General features: G+C 45.5%; 1 protein-coding gene across 1 annotated transcript in view; it reads right to left on the bottom strand.

The window, feature by feature from the left end:
* Positions 1–26451, bottom strand: part of OGDHL (oxoglutarate dehydrogenase L) — a 2090792-nt gene that overhangs the window by 533309 nt on the left and 1531032 nt on the right. The window lies entirely within an intron of this gene.

Genomic DNA, 26451 nt, shown 5'->3' with positions numbered 1-26451 from the left:
TAGTGGTGTGTTTGAAAACTTGAGTGCTTCAATATTTAGTTACACAGGTCCTGTCAGAATGCTCAATGGAACTACAATTCACATATTCTTTATTCCAACAGACTCCAGTTGAAAAATATGACTACTCACCAATAATTCAAAGACCCGGAATTGCTTTCACAGGTTTGTTCATATAATAAAATGATATGCAGCAATTTAATCCATCTCCTTATAAATCAAATTTTAAAAAAATCTGTAATATTTCCATTTTGCTTTCTCTTCTTGAATTATTTGCTTCCTCTGCAAAGTAACCTCAGACTACTTACATCCATTTCTGTATTCTGCAATGTGTTAGCTTTTTGATTTATTTTCTGTTCTACTGTAAAACCAGATTCACAGTAACCACTCTTTCTGACTAACAGGAATTCTTAATACACAAATGAGTCTTTGGTCTCCCTAATGAAATGTCAGGATTTGCAATGCAGAGTCCTGAAACAGTGAAGAAGGGAAAAAAAGGACTGAAAACATAGGAGAAAAGTGCATATCAAGCATCGTTCCCCTTTAAAATTGTTGTTGTAGGGGGTGCCACTGTAACCCTTTTCATATGGGGCAAGCTACCTGCCCCCACCACACTTGTGTATACCAACTCGGTGATCAGTGCACTTCAAAAAAAATACGAACATACACAGAAATGTCAAACTTGGACTTTTTGGTCAATTCAGCCTCCACAGTTAGGGACTAGGCACTGGGTGTGCTGATACTTAAAATGATTACTGAATCTTTGTTGCTTTGTCTAAGCTTTCTGCTGATCTTTATCTCAGTTATCATCTCTGTTGTTAAAACTGGCCAAACAGTACAGTGATGGTCCCTCCACACATCACTTAAAATATTGATTTATTTATAAAGCTTTTATATAACAGGCCTTGGAATCTAAATAGTTACTATAGATTCTAAAGGTTTTCAAAGTTAGAAGTGCTCAGCAATACATTTCCTAAAGTATCATGATACAACATATGTCTTAAGTTAAACAGCTTTAAATAAAAAATTTTAATACATCACATTTACAGATAACTGCTGTTCGGTATACTTTAGAGATTTGCAATTTGACAAACCGAAATCATGACTGAGACATCAACTTGCAACTATATCTGAACAGGCCGCGTATTCCTTTATTAACACACACTACTATTATGAAAATATCTATACTACTGCCCTTGGAATGGCTTTACAACATGAAACAATAATACAACTACAGCCACGGATGTTTTGTCATCAGTATGTACTTATATTTGTCACTGACTACACATGGCCTGTAATCAAGTAGTTTGTTATGATTCTGTGCTGAGCTTGACTTACAAATTTAACTTCTGCATATATTAAGTATTTGTTAATTAGTTTAAGGTACAACTTCAGACAGCTCATAGGTTAATACTAGGCTATCTGCCCTAGGGCATTTATAAGCCTAGCCAGAGTGTGTTTGGCTTTCACCACCCATTTTAAATTAATTTTGCTATGCCCTTTTTCGAGGTCAGTATACTGTGCCTCTGTCTAACAGTGACACAGAAGTGATACCCGGGGTAAACCTACGATCTCCCATCCACTCATCAAGATTCCTCTTGAAGAGAGTCAATGAGGGACTCTGCCTAACCTGGACTGGGATTTTATTCCAGAGTGAAGGGAGCCTCTGGATTATGAATCTGTCCCTCCAGCATGTCCTATTTATTTCAGTGCTGAGGTTCAAGTCTCTCGAGCACGTAGCTCGATGGGATTTGGATTTTCTGAGGTGCAGCATGTCCATTAATTCCGGGTTGGACAAGGCTTTATCGTCAGGCACAGATCGCCTCTGAGCAGGCGGTATGCCACTGAGTAGAGCTGGAGTTTCTTTAACTGGGCAGCATATGGCATCTGTTTGAGCCCTTTGATCCTCTTGGTGAGGTACATTTGGGGTCTTTCCAGTTGCTGCAGGTGTCTGGTAAGGTACATCCCAAAAGGGGCATTGTACTCAATTATGGGCCTGATGAGGGATGAGTAAAGAGGCACGATGACCTTCCCTGATCTAGATGTGAATCCCTTCATGATTAGGTGGGCTATATAAAATGTTTTTCTAACCACTTTGGCCACGTGGTTGTCAAATGAGAGATTGCTATCAACTTGGGTCCCCAGGTCCCTAATTACTTCTTCTGTACATAATGGATTACCACCTATGTGGTAATTTGTGGGCACTTTGTTTTTGCCAAAGGGGATGACTATACACTTTTTGGCATTTAGCTTGAGGCCATGGCTCTGGCATCAGTTGTCTGTTTCTAAGAGGCCCTTTTGGAGGATGCTTGTGTCGGCTGGAGAGTCTATTATGGCGCCCAGTTTGCAGTCATCTGCGAACTTGGTCAGCCACAGTCCTTCCGTGTTGGTCTGTACCTCCGAGAAATATATGCCGAACAAGAGAGGTCCCAGGACTGAACCTTGTGGGACGCCACTTGTAACTGGTTTGGTGTCTGACATGGCTCCAGCAATTCTAACCATGTGGGTTCTGTCCTTGAGCCAGTTTGCAACCCATCTAGTGACATAGGGGTTTATATTTAAGCTGGTGAGCTTATCTATAATGCCCGAGTGGGGTATTGTATCGAAGGCTTTTGCGAGGTCCAGGTAGGCTGTGTGGACCACCTTCTCCTCGTCAATGGCCTTGGTGACTGTTTCAAAGAAATCGACCAGGTTTAGTTGCACATGGATAGTCTCTGATGCTTCGTGCTGTGCCACCAACCTGGAGGTGTGGGTATCTTTGACGAATATTGATACCTCCTTTTGTGGTTTGGTCCAAGTTTTGGGGCTGAAAAGCATGGTATGAGGTATAACCTGGTAGTGCTGGGGTGCACTCTGGAGCCTTGAACCAGGTTTCTGTTACGGCACAGTTATCGATGTTCTCCATGCTAAGGAGAGTTTCGAGTGTGTGCATCTTGAGGTTTAGACTTCTGGCGTTGAGTAGCACTACTCTTAGTTTCTTATCCCTTGTGATACCTATGGAGGTGGGTTTGTCTTTTGTGCCTTGCCTAAAAAAGGCACTATGGGGGTAGCAAGAGCCTTTGCCAATATTCGAAAGCCCAGGGGTGACAGGTGCAAGCCGTCCCTAGCGAAGCATCATGGCTTGTCGAGCATGTCATCCCAGGCTGACAGGCATTGGATCCCCTTTGAATGACACCAATACTTAAGCCAATTGTTGAAATTGATCATCTTGTCTTCATATTGTGGCATCATTCTTGGTGAGGGTAAGATGCTACTCAAGGTCAGGGTCATACTGGCCTGGGCTACATGCTCAGAGAGCTCCTCGATGTCTCTTTTCATGTAGTCCAGGGAGGTACATCTCAGGTCATACACTCCAGCATGGACAATGACTGAGTCATATTTGTACTTGCCTTGGAGTGACCTGAGTGCTTGTGTTATGTGGCGGATCCTAGCGCCCGACAGGCAGCTCACCGTGACCTTCTCCTTGTTCAGCCTGGTAAGCGGGACGTCAGTGTGCCTGACGATAGAGTCACCTATTACAAGTGTATCAGGTGTGTTGTTTAGCCTTAAGGGCTGTGACTGTTCGGCACACTGGCTTTGTGAGCTATGTGTTGCACGTGTTTTGTTTTGGGGTAGCGGTTGCTTGGGTGTCTGCTTTGGAGGACTCTGCTGCTTAGGCAGATTTTTATTTAGAGCCTCCGAGTATGTTTTTGTGTGTTTATGTGTTTCGTTTGCTGTCGTGGTAGGTCTATGTGAGACTGGAATTGTAGTGAGTGTGGTTTCCTTCTCCTCCTGACTGGTTACGCCAGTACTGGGTTGAGAGAGTTTAGCCTCCAGTTTGGCTATATGGTTGCATCTCTCACATGTGTTGGAATTTGTTGGGAGGAGGAGAGGGTTGGCTGTGTACATGAGGCAGTTGTAACATTGCCTCAAGATTCCCAGATTCACCAGCTGGACCGGAGAGGAGATTGAAAACTGACCTTTGGACATGCTAGAATAGTATTGGGAATTCCTTTATAATTGAAAAAAAGTGCCAATGGGGAACAAGGTACTCAAGGGGAGTTTGTGAGGGTGTAGTGCTTTTAATTTTTTAGTGCGGACTTATATAATTGCTTTAGTGAGCTGTGATAATCTTGGGTTTTTTTGTGTAGGTGTCATGGGAGTATACCTCTCAACCTCTTAGTGCAAAATATCTGGACAAATCCTGACAAAATGGGGGGGGGGGGGGGCAAAGGCCAAAAAATAGGGACAGATTTTAAATATTGCTCTTACAAACTTAGAAAGTTGCTAGAGTAATAGGGTTTGTGTTAACTTATATTTTCTGAAGAATTTGAAGTCTGAAACTCAAATGTATGTCATTATTTAGTGACTTCAATCCTCAGATCATTATAGTGGTTTGACAGAAAACCACATATTGTATGAGGAATAGGCCAAAAATATAAGGCAGAAATTTGGGCATTCTGCGAAAATCTGGACAGTTGAGAGGTTTGCATGGGAGCAATTCTCTTCTGACTCTGACACTAAACAGCTACCCTTTCATTATGGATTTTTTTCCCTCAATAACAATCGGTGCTACTGATCAGGACTTAGCATCTTTATAAAATAGTAGAATTACAACTCCGTTCATTTCAGCTATTTTTCTCCACAATTTGTTGAATGTGTACATACTTCATAAGGTCACTGACTGACATTAATTACTATACATACTTTCAGGTTCCACTACTCTGGTGCTGCAAGACATGCAACTGCTTCTACCTTTGAGACAGGAGTTGTCAAACCATAAATAAGAAAATAATTTTTACATTCAAAATGCTGTTTTATTAATACTTCAAGTACCTCCATGTCTCAAAATAGTTACGGATTGCTCCTAAAGCTGTAGTTTTTAACCTTTAAATGAACTGTAATACAAATAATCTCAGCACGGTCTCTACAATGCAAGCAATACTTTTATCCAATTATTTTCTTTGCTACAAACTCTTTTGCTTCAGTGTTTATAAGATGCATCACATTGCATACTGTCTCAATATACTACCGCTCAAAGTACTTGTGTGCTGCCTGACAAATATTTCCAGTTTATATGCACTGCAAGAGCAACAACACTTTCTGACATAGCTCTCAACTTCTTTGCAAAAGAAATCTGGACAAAACCAAAAATAATGGGGGGCAGCAAGTACTGCTCTTATAAGTTTAGAAAGTTGCTAGAATAAAAGGTTTTGTGTTAGCATGCATTTTTTATGGAGGATAAGAAGTCTAAAACTCAAATGACTGTCAATATTTAGTGACTTCAGTCCTCTGTGATTTGTCAAAATCACAAATTTTATGAGGAGCAGACCAAAAATAGGAGACAAAAATCTGGGCATTCTGCAAAATTCTGGCCAGTTGAGAGCTGTGGTCATTCCCTGCCTTTGTAATAATCTCTCTATAGATAACAAGTGCAGTCATATTTACTTTCAAACTTATTTATTTAACATTTGTTTACCGGGAGTTTCCGACGGGGCATGAACCATTTTTAGCGGAGGCCCAGGGAAAAAAGCTCCACAAAGGTTAGTACAATAAATGCACAAGTTATTAAAGTACATTTCAAAAGAAATAAAGAAACTGTTGTATGCTAATACAGTAAAATATACAATACAGTTGTAGGGCATTTCATTCAGTTATATGGTTACATTCATATAATGGTTAATACTATAAACACAAGTTGTTTAAGTACAGAACATAGAAAGAGCATCAGCAAGCAAGAACCAATCAGGAATTCCCCTTATGCCAGGTCAGTAAAAACAGAACGTAACAATTCTTGTCAAGTTGTACAATTTATTAACATAAAGTTATAGCAGACAGCATTAGAAGAATGAATATAGGCAGACTACATCCTGAGTAGGAAAGAGATAAGTAGTAAAATGAACAGTTTTAAGAGGGGAATCTGCAGGCTAGTAAACATAAGTCACTGCTAAGAAAGTTACTGCGTAGCTGTGGAGATTTAGAGGGAAGGAAGTTTATGTAAAAACCAGGAATATGGACCTGGCAGGGTGTGCACACCACATAGCAGAGTCAAATGAGTTGCAGAATCACTATTCAATTAAAAATTGTAGGGTACAGGACGTACTTTGTTTTGAAAAGCTGTTTTCTTGCTCAAGCAAGAGTTCGCCAGCTAGATGTTCAGAGGAGATCTTTAGATGATCCCAAGTACCAACGTGGGGAGGGCGGCTTGTACATTAGGTGGAAAGTTGCCAGAGTAAAGTGACAAAACACACCCTGCACAGGAATGGACAGGGCATGTAGATGCTTCTGAAGGAGTTTTAAAAAATGAATAGGAGACCACAAATTCACGGCATGGGTATGAGGAAATAGTCTTTTCATGAGACGGTAAGTAATATATTCCCAATAAGAAGTGTCACATTTAAAATTGTCCATGGCTCTTCAGCCATACGCTTAGTGTAAACCTATGAACCCAGATAAAAAATACAATGTTATTGTCAATACTCCAAAATACACACCTAAACTATGGCCTAATGTACTAGTTATATATTCCTCTCTTTACAGCAAACCATACTCATAAAATTTCTGAACCATAATCTTATATTTGCTAATCAGTGGGCTGGATAATACCTGAGAAATGTCCTTGACTAGAACAACTAAGGATCCTGTTCAAAAACATTGGTGAACTCTCACTTCCTAATCTGCATGATATTTTCAATTTGTTGCAGTTATATCGGTCTGGTATTCCTATAATTTATTAATTAGCATTTTATTCCATGATTAGCTTCTCTCAAATGCTGAAGGAGTCTGATACAAGATCACTGCAGACTCTCCCTCCCCCAACACACACACAAACACACACACTCAAGTACTGGATGGACACCCTAACCCCTAAGTGACTTTCCTTCTTACACAGACTCCAGGGTAGCCAACTGGCAAGCAGCATTCTCTTGGAGTCACTCAGTAACAGCTCCCGCCAGGTTATCTGACAGCTCTATGATCAGATCCCTTTGAATTCTGGTGAAATGTGCCAGGAAATTCAGAGACCTTAAGGCAAAGGTCGATGAAGAGTAAGCTCACTTCTCAAATCTATTCATCACTCAACACTCTCAGTTGGGTGGATGGACAGATGAACTCTCCTCAGCAAGTTCCTTTTTCATGGCGACCACTACAACAATGGCATCTACCGCTAAACCTTTAGCCCAGAATTGTTTATCTTCAGGTGCAGATAAAATTTTGTTCAGTCTCTTGGGGATGGGTTCAATAGTGTCTGGAGCCTTCCACACCCGCTGAGAAATCAACTGAATGAGTTTGTCAGCAGGCGGAGTCACCCAAGAGGTAGATGGGTGAGTACCAAAAGCCTGCAGGTAAAATGATTCCTCCAAGGAAGGGTTTTGGGACTTCCAGTTACCCCTCTGTTTCAAAATTTCTAAGATGTCTCCAAAGGAGACATCTTCAGGGGTGACCTTGGGGACACTTCACCTTCATCAAAATCAGTGCCTTCCATAATCGATTCCTGTGGGGAATCTAAGTGCCTCCTCTTGCACTTCTTCTGAGCAACCTCCTCGGAGATAGTCTGGAGAGGTCTCAGAAGATGACTAACTCTTTATCTGAAATTCCTGAGGTTTTGGTACTCAATGTCCCACTGGCAGTTCAAATAACTGGGTGTGAGGAAGGTATCTGCTTGGAGGAGGATGAAGGGGCCGACTGAGTCACTGTAAGAGACAAGGCCCCCTCCCTTGCCTTGAAGGCTCCTCCACCCTCCAACGAACAGGGAAGTTAGCCCAGAACAGTGACAGACTGTCTTGGAACAGAGATCACTCCCCAATCCAAAGAAACAGCACCCGAGACAGAAGCCAGAGCTAAACTGAGCCTTGCCAACACTCCAAGGTGCACGGATGGCTAAAAAAAGAAATTGGAGTCGACTCCTGTTCCCAGAGGTCTCCAGCTCTGAAATAACCAAAGAACTCAGGGCAATAACCAGTAAGAGATCTCTGGAATCAATATAACAGGCACTGGATGACTCAGAGATGTAACCTCTGAAGCCTCGAAGGAGGTCAGAGGAGGAGTGCTTAGAAGGGTGAATGAAGGTTAGGCTCCTGAGCCCATAGAGGCTGCAGCCAGAGGGAGTTCTGTGAAACCTCTCGCCCACAAAATGTTACTCACCAGTCTCTTCACGTCAAGTTCTGTAAGGCTTTTGGTGGAATGGACTGAGAGAGAGGATGATTTAGGTTTCTGAAGAAAAACCTTGCGTAACTCACCCATAAAGGGGTCAATAGACGGGGAGTAACAAGTCCTGGGTAGAGCTTCCTTTTGCCCTATATCTATAGTCTGCATCAAATTAGTTGGAGTCAATGTAGAACCAGAAGGCAAATTATCTTCTGGCTCGAAGCCATCAGCGTCAAGCATTTTGACACAGGAATGGTGGTCGGTGCCGTTGATTTTCCTGGAACCGAAGTCTTAGTGTGACAGTCCTTTGGCTCTGAAGAACTTTTAGGAGCCGAGGATCTATGTTTCTTAGCTGTCAGTGCCAAAGGGGAGAATGGTACCTCTTTTTTGCTCTTCTCTGAAGAGGACAATGAAGAAGGGGAAGAAATGAGAAGTTATGTACTTACCATAACATTCCATGTTAGTTGTCTTCTTCTCGCCTTCTTTCTTGCTGGATGGGTTCGGAGCCGAACCTCTGCTCCGACTCGGCCTATTACTAAAGCTCGAGAGCTATTTTTCACCGGCTCGAGGCTATACTATGTCCCATAATGCTAGGCGTCATATACCCAGATCTCGTTTGATAGCTAACACTATGGACATACATGTCCCACCACAATAGAGAGGATATCTATCTAAACATATGTATATATATCCACTTCTACATATATCTCTTACAAGGGCTACCAAAAGGGAGCAAGAGAGGTAGTGAGGAGATAACTCCGGTGACAAAAGACATCTCACAAGATACTCTAGGTCTTTCCAGGCTAGGGGGATGGAGGGTGGGACGCAAGAAAGAAGGCGATAAGAAGACAACTAACATGGAACGTTATGGTAAGTACATAACTTCTCAATGTTAAGTTGTCAATCTCGCCTTCATTCTTGCTGGACGGGACAGCGTCCCTAGCACCTTAGTCCTGGGTGGCTCAATGGAACAGACTCGAGTACGGTGGAATCAAATTCAGCCCGACTTCTGGAGGCCATGTCTAGTTTGTAATGAGAAATGAAGGTATGAGGAGTGGCCCATGTGGCCGCTGCACAAATGGAATCCATAGGCAACCTTGCCTGAAAAGCTGCTGAAGAAGCTAGTGCTCTGGTTGAATGAGCTCTAGGCTTAGTAGGGAGCTCCTTATGCCTCAATTGATAAATTAACATAATAAGAGAAGTGAACCATCTGGATAAGGTTACTTTGGAAACTGGGAGGCCTTGTTTCTCTTCCGCGTAAGACAGGAAGAGCTGGTCTGATTTCCTCATCTGCTTAGTTTTAACCAGGTAGAAACGTAATTGACGGTGAACATCCAAACAATGTAACTTTCGTTCAGCTCTATCGGTATAATTTGGGAAGAAGACAGGAAGATCGATGGTCTGATTCAGATTTTTCTCAGAGAGTACGGGTTCAGGCACCTAGGCAGCGAGACATTTCCCTGTGATACATTTTGGCTGGGGACACATGACGGAAGTGACATTCAGCTGCAGAGAAATATGGCTGTTTGAAAATTCCCTGTGGGCAAAGAGAAGAATGTGTTGTCATACCTACAACTTCAATAACCAAATTCACAGGGGGAAAACAAACAGCCATATTTCTCTGCAGCTGAATGTCACTTCCGTCATGTGTCCCCAGCCAAAATGTATCACAGGGAAATGTCTCGCTGCCTAGGTGCCTGAACCCAGAGAGTACTTTGGGTAAAAATGAAGGATTAGTTCTAAGTGAGACTCTATCTTTGTGAAAAACAAGGTAAGGAGGGCGAACACAAAGTGCTTGAAGTTCCGACATAATTCTTGCTGAGGTGATAGCTACTAAGAAGAGTGTTTTCCACGAGAGCAATTTTAACGAACAGGAAGCCGCTGGCTCAAAAGGAGGGAGAATTAAGGATGACAGTACCAAGTTTAGGTCTCACAGTGGGGGAGGATCTTTTACCGGGGGCCTAAGTAACAGAGTTCCTTTTAGAAAGGCTTTGCAAAGCTTGTAGGACATAATGCTAGTCTCTGACAAGCCAACATGGACATTTGCAATAGCCTCCAGCTGGACTCTGATGGTGGCTGAGGAAGAGCCCACTTGAAAAAGTTCCGCCAAAAAATCACAAACTGTTTGGACAGGAGCTGTAAAGGGGTCCACTTGTTTTTGCCCTGCCCAAACAGAGAAACGTTTCCATTGCTAGCATAAGTCTTTCTAGCAGTAGACTTGTGAGAAGCGAGGATAATGTCACGAACTGACTGAGAGATTAAAGGAAGCCTGGCTAGGGTTGGAAGTGGAGCAACCAAGCTGTGAGGTTGAGAGATCGAAGGGATTGATGCAGCCTGCCCGACTGATGGGTCAGAAGATCTGGCACTGGGTCCAGATGCCAGGGCTGTTCCAGTAGATGACATTGCAGGAATAGAAACTAAATTTGTCGATGCCAGTAAGGGGCAATGAGGATCATTCTGGATCTCAAAGCAGTTGCTTTCTGGACTAACTGAGTAATTAAGGGAAAGGCATACAGAAGACCCCGGGGCCAATCGTGGACTAGAGCATCTCTGGGGGGGAGACCTGGGAGAGGGAAGAGGGTGAAGAAGTCTTGACACTTGCTGTTTTGAGGTGTTGCGAAAAGATCGCAGCAAGGCTGACCCCACCTTCTGAACATTTTTCCGATACTAGCTGGTTGAGAGACCACTTGTAGGGCATGAGAATGGCCCTGCTCAGTCTGTCCGCTATGACGTTGGACTTCCTGGGAATATGCGTTGCTAACAGAAACCGTTGAGAAGAGATCGCCCACTGCCAAAGTCCGAGTGCTTCTCGACCTAGGGGGTAGGGACCTGGTTCCACCCTGCTTGTTGATGTACCACACTACAGACATATTGTCTGTCTGAACCGCAATAGTCCCGGAGGGTAGAGAGTCTTGAAGGGCCTGCAACGCTAAAAGTACCGCTCTCATTTCCAAGACATTTATGTGCAGGTGGCATTCGAAGCGTTGCCAAGTGCCCTGGACTGTCTTGCCCTGAAAATGCCCACCCAATCAGGGAGGCATCCGTTGTCACAGTGGCAACAGGAGGAGGAACAACAGGTCTGCCCTGGAGTACCTGAGGGGAGACCATCCACCAAGAGAGGTGTCTTTTGCAGGACTGAGTGATTAGAATGCTGTGTGACATGGGGAGCTGCTGAAAGGACCACTGGGAAAACAGCATCCACTGCAGGATCCGCATATGAAAACGAGCTAGTGGGAGTAAAGTGATTGCTGCTGCCATGAGACCAAGTGTTTTTAGTACAAATCTGGCTTGGACCCTGCTCTCCTGTAGTAGAATCTGAACATGGCTGCGAATGTCTGAAACTCTTTGTGTAGGCAGTTTTGCTGACAGCTCCACCGTGTTTAAAACGGCGCCTATGAAGGTAATCGACTGACAAGGCGACAAGGCAGACTTTTCGAAATTTATAGAGATGCCTAGCGCGTTGCACGTTTGTACTGTGTAATCTCTGGAATGGAGTAGTTGGTGCCTGGTGGTGGCAGTAAGGAGCCAGTGGTCTAAATATAGAAACACCTGGAATCCTTGTCATCTCAGGTGAGCCGCAACCACTGCCATGCATTTGGTAAACACCCTGGGGGCTGTGGTGAGGCCAAAGGGCAGGTCTCTGAATTGGTAGTAACTGGTTCCCAGCCGGAAGCGGAGAAACCTTCTGGAGCGCCTGTTCATCTTGATATGGTAATACGCATCCTGAAGATCTATAGAGCACATCCAATTGTCCTGACCCAGAAAGGGTAGATTGGACTGTAGCGTGACCATTCGGAACTTCGTTCTTTGAACCGACTTGTTCAGCCTGCTGAGATCCAAAATAGGTCTCCAGTCCCCTGTCTTTTTTGGTACCAAAAAGAACTTGGAGTAGATTCCGGATCCTTGTTGGTCTGCTGGGACTGGCTGGATGGCCCTTTTTCTTAGCAGCTTTGAAATTTCTAGTGCTGCTTGATCTCTCAGACTGGGTGGAATGTCTGGAAGGGGCCCTTTTGGCTGATGTGGGGTGTGAATAAAGGGAATTTTGTAACCCTCGGATATGACTGACCATATCCCATTTGTCTTGCGTGAGGGAATGCCAGGCTTCTGGGTACAGTGATAGTCTTCCCCCGACTGCCTCCGAAGGTGGACAGTCGGGCAGCTCCTCAGGGGTGCTGGAAGGGTTTGTCAGAGAAAGAGTCTCTGCTACCCTGATTTTGCGGACCCCCCCGCCCCTAGGGCGACGCCTATTATTGTTCCCTCCTCTGCCTCTGGAGGGAAGCTCACCACGTGTGTCAGGCAGTACTCCCTGGGGTTTCTGGAACCACATTTTTCCACCCTTTTGACCCTTAGGGTATGGTCTAGAAGGGGTGGAAAAACAGCCTCCCACGGCAGAGAGAGTCTTGCCTTCCTGCTCGCACCTGGTCAATGTATCCTTCACTTGAGGTCCAAACAAAGCAGAACCGTCAAGGGGGGTGTTAGTGAGGGACGCCTTGAAGGGGTCAGTAAAGTTGCAAAGCCACATCCAGGCGTGTCTCCTTAGAGCAACGCCCATGCCTGCAGCCCTACTCGCTCCATCGTCAGCATAAGAAATGAGCCGCATTGAGGAGTTTACAATAGAGTTCAGGGTCCCCAGCTGGGAGTTGATCTTTTCCTGAGACCCCGCAGCTGATGGGTCCTGTAAGGTATCACCTACTTCTTTGAGAAGGTCTCCCTGAAGACGGGTGAAATGGCACAAATAATTCAGCGGACGCATGGTGAAGGTCGCTGAAGAAAACATCCGCTTGCCGTACCTATCCATAGTCCTAGATTCCTTATTAGGAGGATGCACAGGAACTGAAGGGTCAGCCAACTCCTTCTTAGTGGCCGCTGCCACCACCATGGCATCAACGGGGACACCCTTAGTGAGAAACTGCTTGTCCGAAGGGGCTGTTATAAATTTAGTGGGCCTCCGGGGAGTTGGTTCCATAGTATCCGGAGCCGTCCACGCCTTCCGAGCCACCACCTCCATGAGTGGGTCGAAAGGCGGGGACACCCAAGAGGTGGAAGGGCGAGAACCGAACGCATCCAGGTACACCGACTCGTCCTCGGAAGGGTTGAGGGCAGACCAGTTCCCCCTCTGTTTAAAGATCTCTAGAACGTCAGAAAATGAGACATCCTCAGAGGGGGGACCTTGGGGACCCTTCTGAATCATCCACGTCGGTGTCAGATGTCACTGACTCCGAGGAGTCCACATGCTTCCTCTTACATGTCCTCTTCCGAGGGGGCTCCCCCACAGGATCAGGGGAGGCCTCAGAAGAGGAGGATATGCCCAATGGGGTGACCTGGAGCGTTGGTTCTCCGCGCTTGGGTTCGGGAGGGTAGACAGAGGCCGAAGCAGGCACCATACAAGGAGGGGCCAATGGGGCCGACTATGGTGCCAGTATAGGAGCCAGCAAGCTCCTCATGACCTCAAAGGTGCCCCTATCAGGCAGAGAAGAGGGACCCAGCTCCGAAGAGAAGAGAGCTCCTCCCGACACCAAGAGGGACGGCTCAGAGGCCGATGTCAAGGCCAAACTCACTTGCGCCGATGCTCCGAGAGGGAGAACGGGGTCGGACAAGGGTCCGATGCCACTCGCCCCCTTGGAACTGAAGAGGGAGTCCCGGCACCCGGATCCCTCCAAGGACAGAGCCAATGAAGGGATCAGAACCGATAAGGGTGGAATCGGTTCCGACACCCCCACGGTACCAACCCCGACGGCCTCCGGCTCCGAGCTCGAAGGAATAGTCGGAAAAAGAACTGGAGCAGGCATTGGGGAAGCCGCTGGCTGTTGAGACGGGCTATGCAATAACTGGGCGAGCGCCAGCGACTTCAAAAGCCTACTGACTACCCTCTCGAAGTCGTGGTCCGAAAGCCTGGAAGATCTAGAGGAGTGAGACCTATGGCTCCGCTCCGACAGCAAAGGGGACTTCGGAGCTGACCTGACCGACTCCAATGAAGGAGATCAGGAACGCTTTTGGCTTGGAAATGGCTCCGACACCAAGGTCGGAGCCGACTGAGGCCTCGATGCATCGGTTCCAGCCGGAACTGACGAGGCAGAAGAAGGTCCGCTCGGCGCCAGCTCCGGACCTGCAGCCGACGGTTTGCCGGGCTTAGAAGGTTTTCCTGGCAGAGGCTTGGTAGGAGAACCTTCGGGCTTTAATAAGCCCCTTAGAATGAGCTTATGTCTGCATTCCTGCAGGACTCTTGGGCTAAAAGCATGAGAGATGGAACAAGAGTCCTGCAGGTGCAGAAGGCCCAAACAATACACACAAGAAGTGTGACCGTCTGTCAGAGACATCTTTTGACAGCACGAGTCACACTTCTTGAATCCCGATATCTTGGTATCCTTAGACATGATACCACAGGAACGGGACAAAAAAGGTCTAGTTAAGTTTGCTGACACAACCGATACACACACAACACTCGAAAAGACACTCTCACAGAATAAATTAAGTTTACTACAGTAAACAAAAGAAAATTCCACACACACACACACACACACACACACACACACACACACACACACACACACACACACACACACACACACTAAAATGAACCTGTACAAAAAACTACTACCAAAAGGGGGGGGGGGCCTAACTCCTTAAGGGTGGAAAGAGTAAGAAAAACTATTAATAAAGGGGGGGGGGGACTAGTCGAGAGACTACTAACACTACTAGGAAAAAACTCAGGGGAAAAAACCTATCAAAAACTAACTATAAATATAAAAATTCTTGAATACTACCTGGAGCCGGTGAAAACGCAACCTTGTAGCTGAAGCGGCAAACAAGATCTGGGTATATGACGCCTAGCATTATGGGACATAGTACAGCCTTGAGCCGGTGACAAATAGCTCTCGAGCTTTAGTAATAGGCCGAGTCAGAGCCAAGGTTCGGCTCCGAACACATCCAGCAAGAATGAAAGCGAGATTGACAACTTAACATTATCCGTTTTACTTTTGTCTACATCAGATATGGCCTCTCCAAAGGTGGAAGGAATCAAGCTTTTCAAAATCTAAACAAAAGCCCTATGGCTAAAACCATGGCAAGCACTGCAATCCTCCTGTAAATAATGCACAGGACCCAAACAATATATACATAAAAGATGCAAGTCTGACAGAGGTATCTTATGGCCGCACTTCTGGGCTTTTTTGAAGCCAGAAGGGGTATTTGTTTTCTCAGCCATAATCAAAAGGGGGCTGGAAACACAGACACACACACACAGACACACACACACAGACAGACACAGACGCACACACAGACACAGACACACAGACACACAGACACACAGACACACACACACACACACACACACACACACACACACACACACACACACACACACACACACACACACACACACACTCTCTCTCAACAAGAAAAGACAGAAAGAAGGCAGACTTTTTTAATGTGGTGAAAGGGGAGAAAGAAAGAAGGAAGGAAATAGATTATCAACTATGATACTTAAAGGATACACCAAAGTCTACGGAACAAAGCTATCAACAATGATAGAGAATGCACCGGAGTGTATGGAAAGGGGACAGCGATCACTAATTAAAGGGTAGAGGAACAGTGAAAGGGAACAAACACTGAAAACAGAAGAAGTTCAAAAAATACAAGAAAAACTATTAAAAAAAGCAAAACTTTTAGTTATGTACTTACCATAACTTCGGATGTATGGGATCCATCTCGCCTACATTCACAACAGATGGGTTCGGAGCCGATCCATCGGCTCCGACTCGGCAACTAATACACTAGCACGAAGTCTCTCATTGGCTGGGCTACTCCCTATCCCAGGATGCACTACACCTGCTTCCCCAGATCTTGTTTGTTCGCTTTCATACATCCATGCAAACACAGAAAAACTAGTAGTCACTATAACCAACTAAAGTTCTTCAAGAAAGATCGCCAAGAAAAAGGGACTACAGCTCCTCTAAATCCGAATGGAAGGGGAAGGAGGGTGGTACTTATGAATGTAGGCGAGATGGATCCCATACATCCGAAGTTATGGTAAGTACATAACTAAAAGATGTAATGGGATCCTATCTCGCCTACATTCACAACAGATGGGACAGCGTCCTAGCACCTACATCCCGGTGGCTCATTGGAACACACTCCTGAGAACTGTGGAACCAAAGGAAGCTCTGCCTCGAGAAACCACATCCAATTTGTAATGAGAAATGAAAGTGTGCGGAGAAGTCCAGGTTGCCGCAGCACAAATATCATCTATTGATAACTTGGAGTGAAAAGCTACGGAAGTAGCCATTGCCCTGGTAGAATGAGCCTTGACTGGAAAGGGAAGATCTTTGTTAGCCTGTGAATAAATAAAAATGATACAATCTTTAATCCATTTAGATATGGAGGTTTTGTTACTGGTTGACCCAATTTGTTCACTGCAAAGGAAACAAACAATTGATTTGATTTCGCGTTTGAGCGGTTCTATTCAAATAAAACGCAGTTGTCTATGTACGTCCAATTGATGCAAAGTATATTCTGCGTTATTAGAGAATTCTGGAAAAAAGACAGGGAGTTCTATAGTTTGTTGAATACAGAAAGAGGAGGCCACTTTTGGTATAAATGCAGGGTTTAATTTCAATGAAACTCTATGCTTGTGAAAAATCAAATAGGGAGGATCAGAACAAAGAGCTTGAAGTTCTGAAACTTGCCTAGCAGACGTTATGGCTACTAAAAAGGCCGTTTTCCAAGACAGAAATTTTAAATCACAGGTAGCAGCTGGTTCGAAAGGACGGGCAGTTAGGGCAGCAAGAACCATATTCAAATCCCAAGGGGGGACAGGATGAGATAAAGGAGGCCTAAGGAGCCAAGCCCCTTTAAGGAAAGCCTTATAAAGTTTGTGAGACATCAATGAAGGTTCAAATGAAGCATGAAAATTAGAGATCGCTAGCTGAACCTTAATGGTAGAAACTGAAGAGCCCGACTGAAAAGGGAGGCCAGAAAATTCAGAACCTCCGATACTGGTGCAGTGAGAGGATCTATACCCCGTTCTTGAGCCCAGAAGGCAAACCTTTTCCATTTACTGGAATAAAGTTTGATGGTGGAAGTTTTATGAGAAGAAGACAGTATGTGGACCACGTCCGGCGAAAGAGCATTGTCTCGGACTAAGGATGGAAGTGGAGTAACCATGCTGCCAACTTCAGGGACCTGAGAGACGGATGAAACCGTCCTGACTGATGAGTCAACAGGTCTGGCACCGGATCCAGAAACCATGGACCTTCTATCGCATGCCTCTGTAGGAAAGGAAACCAAACTTGACGAGGCCAGTGCGGAGCAATCAAAATCATCTCGCTCTCCATGTAAATGGCCTTCTGTATCACCCTCGGTAGGAGGGGGAACGGAGGGAAGGCGTAGCGAAGACCGGGGGGCCAAATGTGAGTCAGAGCGTCCCTGGGAATCTGTCCCTGAGAAGGGAACAGTGTGAAGAACTCTCTGCATTTGGCATTGTGAGGGCTGGCAAACAGGTCGCAGCAAGGAAGACCCCATCTGTCGAAGATTTTCGCAGCTATACCCTGGTTGAGGGACCACTCGTGGGGTAAAAGAATGGTCCTGCTTAATCTGTCCGCAATCACATTGGACTTCCCCGGTATGTGCGTTGCCATTAGAAAGCGGTTGGTAGCTACCGCCCAGTGTCAAAGTCTCATGGCTTCTCTGCATAGTGGGTAAGACCTGGTTCCACCTTGCTTGTTTATGTACCACACCACCGACATGTTGTCGGATAGGATAGTAATCGGGCCCTGTGGGAGAGCGTGATGGAGAGCTTGGAGTACCAATAGTACCGCTCTCATCTCCAGGACATTGATATGCAAATGCGTTTCCTGGATCTGCCATGTGCCTTGGACCGACCTGTCCAGGTAATGACCCCCACCCTACCTGGGAGGCGTCCGTAGTCACAGTGGCAACGGACGTTGAGGTATAAAGGGTCGCCCTGGTCGAGATTTGATTGGAGAAGCCACCAATGCAGATCTCGACGGCAACTTTCCGTGATTATGATTAAGTGGTTCAAGGGAAGTTCCTGATAAGACCATTGAACCGACAGTAGCCATTGTAAAATTCGCATGTGAAGTCTGGCCAAGGGAACTAAAAGTATGGTTGACGCCATCGAGCCCAACAGTTGTAGGATCCGATGCGGCGGGGCTCTTAGTAGGGGAAGACACGATTTGACGTGACGTTGTAGGACCTGAATTCTTGCTGCCGGTAAAAGGCGCATTCTTTTTGTGTCTAAGTCTGCGCCTATGAAAGTAATACGCTGAGATGGCTGTAGTACAGATTTTTGCAAATTGAACGTGATCCCTAAAAAACGGCCCAAGGTGAACGTGGCTCTGAGCGCTTGGAGTAGTAGATGCTCGGAGGTGGCAGTAAGGAGCCAGTCGTCTAGATAAGGAAACACCTGGAATCCCTGACTTCTCAGGTGAGCAGTTACCACTGCCAGACACTTGGTGAACACCCTGGGGGCTGTGGTGAGACCAAAGGGCAGTGCTCGGAATTGGAAATGACTGACTCCGAGGAAGCGTAAATGTCTCCTGGACTCTTGAGCTATGGGAATGTGATAGTAAGCGTCCTGGAGATCTATGGAGCACATCCATGCATCTTTTTCCAGCAAAGGAAGAATAGATTGAAGAGTGACCATTCGGAATTTGGACTTCTTTACAAAACGATTCAGTGAACTGAGGTCCAAAATGGGCCTGAAGTCCCCTGTCTTTTTTGGTACCAAAAATAATCTTGAGTAAGTTTCTGATCCGATCTGGTCGATGGGGACAGGCTGGATGGCTCTTTTTTCTAGCAGCTTTGAAACCTCTAATGCTGCCTGATCCCGTTGACTGGGTGGTACGTCCGGGATTTCCCTTAAAGAAAGGGGGGGTTTGTTGAAGGGAATGATATAACCTCCGGTAATAATGCGAAGCACCCACTGATCGCTTGTTATGGATTCCCAAGCTTGTGGGTGCGCCGCAAAACGACCCCCGACTGGCTCCGGAGTTGCACAGTCGGGCAACAACTCAGGAACGCTGGTTGTATGAAGAACCACGAAAGGAATCGCGGTCTCCAGAGTTACGGGGGCCTCTGCCACCTCTGGGGCGGCGTCTTCCAAAATCCCCCCCCCCCTGCCTCTGGAGGGGGAATCACTGGGTGGAGTAGGGAAAGACTTCTGAGATTTTCTAAACCACATTTTCCCTCCTCTCCGAGCCTTGGGGTAAGGCCTAGAAGGAGCGGAAAATCGGGCCCCAACGGCAGTCAAAGTCTTGCCCTCCTGCTCGCACCGAGTTAGTGTGTCCTTCACCTTGGGTCCAAACAAAGATGACCCATCAAAGGCGCGTGAAGGAAGACTTGAAGGCCTCCGCGAATCGAACTCAAGCGTAACCAAGCTTGTCACCTGAGGGCAACGCCTGTTCCTGCTTCTACTTGCCCTTCGCCGCATATGAAATGAGCCTCATGGACGAGTTAACAATAGAAAGGAGGGTATTCATCTGTGCGCCAACAGTCGGGCCAGCGCCTCAGGTAGGTTACCAACAAGAGAGTCATTTAGCTCTTTGAGAAGATCCCTTTGGAGCCTCGTAAAATGACATAAGTAGTTCAGCGACCGTAAGGCAAAGGCCGCTGAAGACAGGGCACGCTTCCCGCACCTATCCATACTCCTAGAATCCTTATTAGGAGGATGAACAGACGTCGAAGCCTCTGCCACGTCCTGCTGTGTGGCAGAAGCCACCACCAAAGCATCTACAGGCACACCCTTTGTGAGAAACTCCTTCTGGGGGCTGACAAAATTTATTGGGCCTCGCAGGCACCGGTTCCACAGAATCAGGGTGTTCCCACCCTTCGAGAAACCAAATCAAGGAGTTCATCAAGGGCGGAGACACCCAGGAGGCGGAAGGCTGGGCCCCAAAGGCCTTGAGGAAGACTGACTCCTCAGCTGAAGGGGTTTTGGCTTGCCAGTCACCTCTCTGTCTCAGAATCTCCAAGATATCTGAGAAGGAGATATCATCCGAAGATGATTTGGGGACCCTTCTGCGTCATCGAGGTCAGTATCCGATGTAACAGACTCATCTTGGGAGTCTACGTGCTTCCTCTTACACAATTTCTTCCGTGGGGGTTGTCCGAAGCAGTTTCGGACGGACCACCCGAAGAAGGAACCCCGATGGGGGTATCCTCAGGCCCTGGGGCCCGCTGCCGGGGAGCTGCAACACAACAGAGGCACCAGTCTCCAAATCTAGGGACGGTGAGGTAGAATCTTGCTGAACCGGCAAAGGCATGGCCAGCTCGCTCCTCATGGCCTCAAAGGCCGGACCTCCAGAATCCAAGGAGGTCACTGGTCTAGAGGCCACGATGGCACTGGGAATTCCAGCAGCCGATGCTCCGAGAGGAAGACTAGGCACCGAAGCACCCAATCCCAAAGTGTTCCCCTCGGGCCCGGCTGAAGAGGTCGCAGTACCAAACCCTGAACCGGAGGACAGGGTAGGAAGCACAGTCGGAACCGAGAGACCTCGAAGGGGTCTCTGCTCCGACCGTATGGCGCCACTTTGCTCCACCACCACCGACTCCAACGGCTCCGAGGAGGTTGGAGGAGGAATCGAATGTGTTGGAGGGGGGATCGGCTCCAAAGCTAACTGTGCTGGAGCCAAGACCAATTTAGTAAACACTGGAGATTGGAATAGCCTCTGTAAAACCCTATCCAGGTCCGAATCTGAAAGTCTCGATGATTTAGAGGAGGTAGACAATCGAGAAGACTTTCCTCTCGGCTCCGAGAGAGAAGGGGACCGGCTCCGAAACGGCTCCAATGTTATCGGCGCCGACTCCACCACAGCATGGACCACCATCGGCACCGAAGGAGCCTTCTTCGGAGCCGAGGGGGAAGAGTCTGAGCTGCACACTTCCACCGGCCCGAAGCCATTGGAACCGATGGAGGTGATTCACCTCTCGATACTCCAACTTGCGGCTCGAAGGCAATGGAGCCGAGGTAGGAGGTATCGAGGCAGACTCGACCCTCGGCCCCAAGTCAGTGGAGCCGAGGAAGAAGAGGTCAATTTTGTCTTTTTAGAAGTCGGCTCCGACGGACTTGTCGGAGCCGACGATCTTTTCTTTTTGGAAGCAACAGGTAGATCTAAGGCTTCCTCAAAAGAAGGTTTGATAAGCCCTTTCAATATTAACTTGTTCTTGCGTTCTTGAAGAACTCTAGAGGAGAACGCATGACAGACGCTACAAGTCTCTTGCAGATGTTTCGGCCCCAAACAATAAACACAGACTGAATGACTGTCTGTAATGGACATTTTATAATTGCACCGAGTGCATTTTTTAAAACCTGACTTTTGTTCCTTAGACATGATACAGGCCACAACAAGTAAAAACTCTATGGAAATCTTACTCTACCACAACAAGTATAGCACTATACACAAATTGCGCCAACTGAAAAGCGCGAGACACACTGGCAAGAGTACTGGTGAAAGTTTCCCTCACAACAATTAGAAACAAGTTAAACGGCCCAAAGCCCTCTAATTTAAACGGGCTTTGCCCGAGAAACAACTAACCAAAAGTTAATTAAACCTAATAGCACTCAAAGGTAGGGCAAAGGCCCTCTAACTTAAACGGGCCTTACCCGACTGAATAAATTAAATTTTTTGGAAACACTCAAGCACTCAAAAAAAATAAGAAATAGTAAGAAATAGCTGTTAAAACAGCTGTTTGGTTAATATAGACAAAAATTCCCTAGGTCAAGGACCAATAAGGTAAAAAGAACCACTTAGCTCCAGCCAAGTCGAGACCATGTCCAGCTTAAGCGGCAAACGAGATCTGGGGAAGCAGGTGTAGTGCATCCTGGGATAGGGAGTAGCCCAGCCAATGAGAGACTTCGTGCTAGTGTATTAGTTGCCGAGTCGGAGCCGATGGATCGGCTCCGAACCCATCTGTTGTGAATGTAGGCGAGATAGGATCCCATTACATCTAAGCTTGAGTGCTCTAGTGAACTTGCCTGTCTGGAAAAGTGGCAAATGAGATCTGAGGTAATTGGGAGACAGAGAGTATGGGTACAGGTGAAGCTCGAGAGTTTTTGGTTACCTCAAGCTGTACTAACGGCCGAGTCAGTTCCAATGTTGGCACCAAACCCATATGTCAAGTATAAAATGAAAACTGACATCATCAGATGCAATAAGGCAAAATTCACACTTGTTGAAAGGCATCAGGCATGAAAATTCACTAGTTACAAACTACAAGAGAGCCACTACCCTGCATCTAATACAGCACACACAACTGCTAGCTGTCAAATACCATTTCCAGCCATCTCCCAGCTACTGACATCATATTCATGCCCATATAACATTGTCTCTTTTTATGTAAAAAGAAATATGATATGTTGCTTTTCCAATTTAGTAAAATGTAAACATTTGCACATCAGATTCTTTTATTCATGGCATTAGCTTTTCACCCTGCATTTTCTTCATATACCATTTATTTAATATGGCATAAACTCCACATCACATCTGAAACACGAAAATAAATTTTTAGGTTCAGTTAGTAACTAACTGGCTTACTAATGTTGTCAGATCTGGTACCAACATGTTTGGAAAGTGAACTGTGACACCTAAATTCCTTATTGCTCATAAATCAAAAGCTTGTACAAGAGTGCATGAAACGGTTTCAAGTTAAAAAAAAAAAAAAGATTCCTCCAACAGTACTCGAGCTAACTGTCCATTTGTGCAATGACGGCATCCAGTCAAACTCAAAATAAACATTTTTGCAAGTTTCTTTGCATATCCTTGTGGGAATCCTCTAAATCTCTTGTACAGGGGATTTCCCTATTTACTTTATTATTCTCACCCCATGGTTGCAGCAAATTGTCAAAAACAGCAATATTTTTTTAAATTACTAAAACAATACTTGCCTTTTATCTGGGATACTACAAACTTTGAAAAAAGAAAAACAATAACATAGAGCTAAACCACATCACTGCAATCTGCCTAGGGCCAATAAACAAAAACATGACACATGAGCAGACAAGTTTGAGCAAAATAAATATAAGTAACAAACCTTTGACTACCCAAACGTGTGCCTTCATTCATGCAATAAACTTTTCTCTGGCCCTACACTATCCCTTGAAGTAACTCTTCCCAAGCTTTCTTGCTTTAAGAGTGCTTTAATATTTGATTTAATGTAATTTTTGCCCCTGTAAGTGTTATACTGACAATGGTTAACAGTTGCATTTAAAATCGATCATGTCAATGTGTATTGACTGCTGCATTCTCTTGCCTTTAAAAAATGTCTTCTGTTCAAAATCATGCAATGATGCTCTGAATTATTCTCTTAATTTGAAATTTAGTATGTTATGCAACATCAGTTAACTTGTGCATATTTCTGTAGTTTCCATTTAAGTGTACACATCTTTATTTTTTTTTACTGTTTTCCCTGCAGGTGACCATGGATTAGCTGGTTGGGCTGTAAGGGTCAGAACACACACACACACACACACATATATATATATATATATATATATATATATATATATATATATATATATATATTGTAATTTTGTTAGCCTTTTTGGGCTGATTTCTATCCCTTTCAATCTTCTGGCTTAAAAACGCGCGTGTTTGCACATTTTTCACATCGTGCAGCACTGCGAGGCTACAGTTAAACTAATCCAGGTGCCAGAAAGTGTGCTCTTCAAATTTTCCCTTAGAACTAGCTGGTTTCTCAGTAGTAGCACTAAAATCTGAACCCCTGTGACTAGCACTTGCTCTAGAACCTGCTGGAATGCACTAGGAAGCCTAAAACTGATTCAAGCACTCAGCTCTCCTTGTCAATAAGGAGAAATTAATTATAGGCAATAAACAGTCTATAATTGCAAAGTACCTTGCAAAGGTAAAGGAAAGCACTAGGAAGCCTGAAACTGATTCAAGCACTCATCTCTCCTTGTCAATAAGGAGAAATTAATCATAGGCACTAAACAGCCTATAATTGCAGAGTACCTTGCAAAGGTAAGAGAAAACAGCTCTTAAACTTTACAAAAAACACCTAAACAGTCATGTCCAAGGGTCGGCTTCCGGTGATTTCTCCTGTCCACCTGGTGAATATCAGCATACTGGGGCAGTGCGGCAACTGCCTCATGTACACAGACAATCCTCTCCTCCTACCACCCAACACTACAACCTGCGAGAGAAGCACTTACATAGCCAAACTGGAAGCTAAGCTCTCTCCGGCCAAGACTGTGCTAGACGGTCAAGAGGAGAAGGTTAACACCTGCATTACACCTCAAGCAACTCATAGCCCTTCAAAACCCACACCATCAACACCCACACATAGCAACACTAAACCCACATATGCGGAGGCCCTTAACATTAACCTGCCCAAGCAACAAGGACCTCCGAAGCCGAAACTCAAACAAACACCAGTCACAACCATTGTGACACATAGCTCACACCACCAGTGTGCCACCCAACAACAGCCCCTAAGGCAAGAAAATATACCCAACACTTTAGTCATAGGTGACTCTACAGTCAGGCACACTGATGTCCCACTCACCAGGCTGAACAAGGAGAAAATTACAGTCAGCTGCCTGTCAGGTGCCAGAATCTGCCACATAATGCATGCACTCAAGTCACTCTACAAGTACAAATATGACTTTGTCATTGTCCATGCTGGAGTGAATGACTTGAGACGTACCTCCCTGGACTACATGAAAAGAGACATGGAACAGCTCTTGGATCATGTGACCCAGGCAGGTATGACCCTAGCTCTGAGTAGCATCCTGCCTTCGCCCAGAATGATACCACAGTATAAGGACAAAATGACTGACTTCAATAATTGGCTAAGCTTCTGGTGTCATTCAAAGGGGATCCAGTATTTGTCTGCCCGGGAAGAAATGATCGACAAATCACGTTTCTTTGCCAGAGATGGTCTGCACCTGTCACCCCTGGGATTCAGATTACTGGCTAAAGCTCTAGCCACCCCTATAGTGACTTTTTTAGGCAACGTTCAAAAAATAAAACCACCACCGTAACAGATAAAAGCATGCAAAATCTGAAGGTAATGCTACTCAATGCTAGAAGTCTAAACCTCAAAATGCACTCTCTCGAGGCACTCCTAAAAATGGAGAACATCGATATCTGTGCAGTAACTGAGACCTGGTTCAAGGCTCCAGAGAGCACCCCTGCAATACCAGGCTACAATTCTTACCACACTTTTCGGCCACAAAACCAAGACCGAAACACTAAAGGTGGAGGAGTGTCCATATTCACCAAGGATATTCACACCTCCAGGCTAGTTGCTCAACACAATGCATCTGAAATTCTCCAGGTGCAACTAACACTAGGTAAGACTGCAATCCAAACTGTAGCTTGCTAGAGATCTCCTAGCATGCCCCAGGATTATCACTACACCATTCTAAACATACTGGAAAATATTAAGATACAACCAAACACCCTAATACTGGGTGATTTCAATTACCCTGCCATTAATTGGGAAAACTACTCGGGTACCAACTCCTTTTCCCAACGGTTCTTGGAATTCATAAATTTCAACGCCATGGATCAACTAATCCATTGTCCCACCAGGGGAGCCAATATCCTAGACCTGGTCATTACCAACATGGGAGATAGATGCTCCACACCAGTGGTCACCCCCTCATTGGTCAGGTCTGACCATAAGCAAATCACCTTTGACATCCACATCCCACCCCCACCCCCCAGTAAGGAAACCTCCTTAAAAAACTTCTCCAAAGCCAACTTCATGCTACTAACGTCAGAAGTGACAAACTTCACAACACCCATGTAGACGGGATCTGGAAGTTCGACTGCAGAATCTTACACTAAGGCACTGTACGAGCACATCCACTCGTGCATGAATCGTGCCATCCCAAATAGAACCAAGATGCTCTTCTCCAAAAAAAAGAAGCCAATATGGTGGTCCCCTGCTATAAACAAACTGTACAACAGAAGAAAGAAACTGTTGCAGAAAAGAGGTAAATCCCAGGATGCAAAAAACTCCCTCACCAGCCTCAGTAAGAAGCTGAGATCCCTCATAAAATCCTCAAAAGCTAGTTACAAAAATAAAATTGCCAAAGATTCCAAAGACAACCACAAGGCATTCTATAGTTATGTCAAGAATCTAAATGGCAATGCCCAGATCTGCTCTGAGCTACAACAGAATGGCATTAAATATACTGATCCCAAGGATATTACCAATATCCTGGCAGACAGATTTAGTGCCAACTTCACCCCCCTCTCACCCCCTAAAGGGCCCATCTCAATACCAAAAGACTGCCAAATTCCGATAATCACAGCCACACAGGTAGAAACTGCACTCTCCAAACCT

This window comes from Protopterus annectens, chromosome 14.part0 (assembly GCF_019279795.1).
Source record: "Protopterus annectens isolate FY-2018-M chromosome 14.part0, PAN1.0, whole genome shotgun sequence".
Classification (NCBI taxonomy): Eukaryota; Metazoa; Chordata; order Ceratodontiformes; family Protopteridae; genus Protopterus; species Protopterus annectens.
The sequence above is the reverse complement of the archived record's forward strand: the minus strand, read 5'-3'. Positions and strand labels throughout refer to the sequence as shown.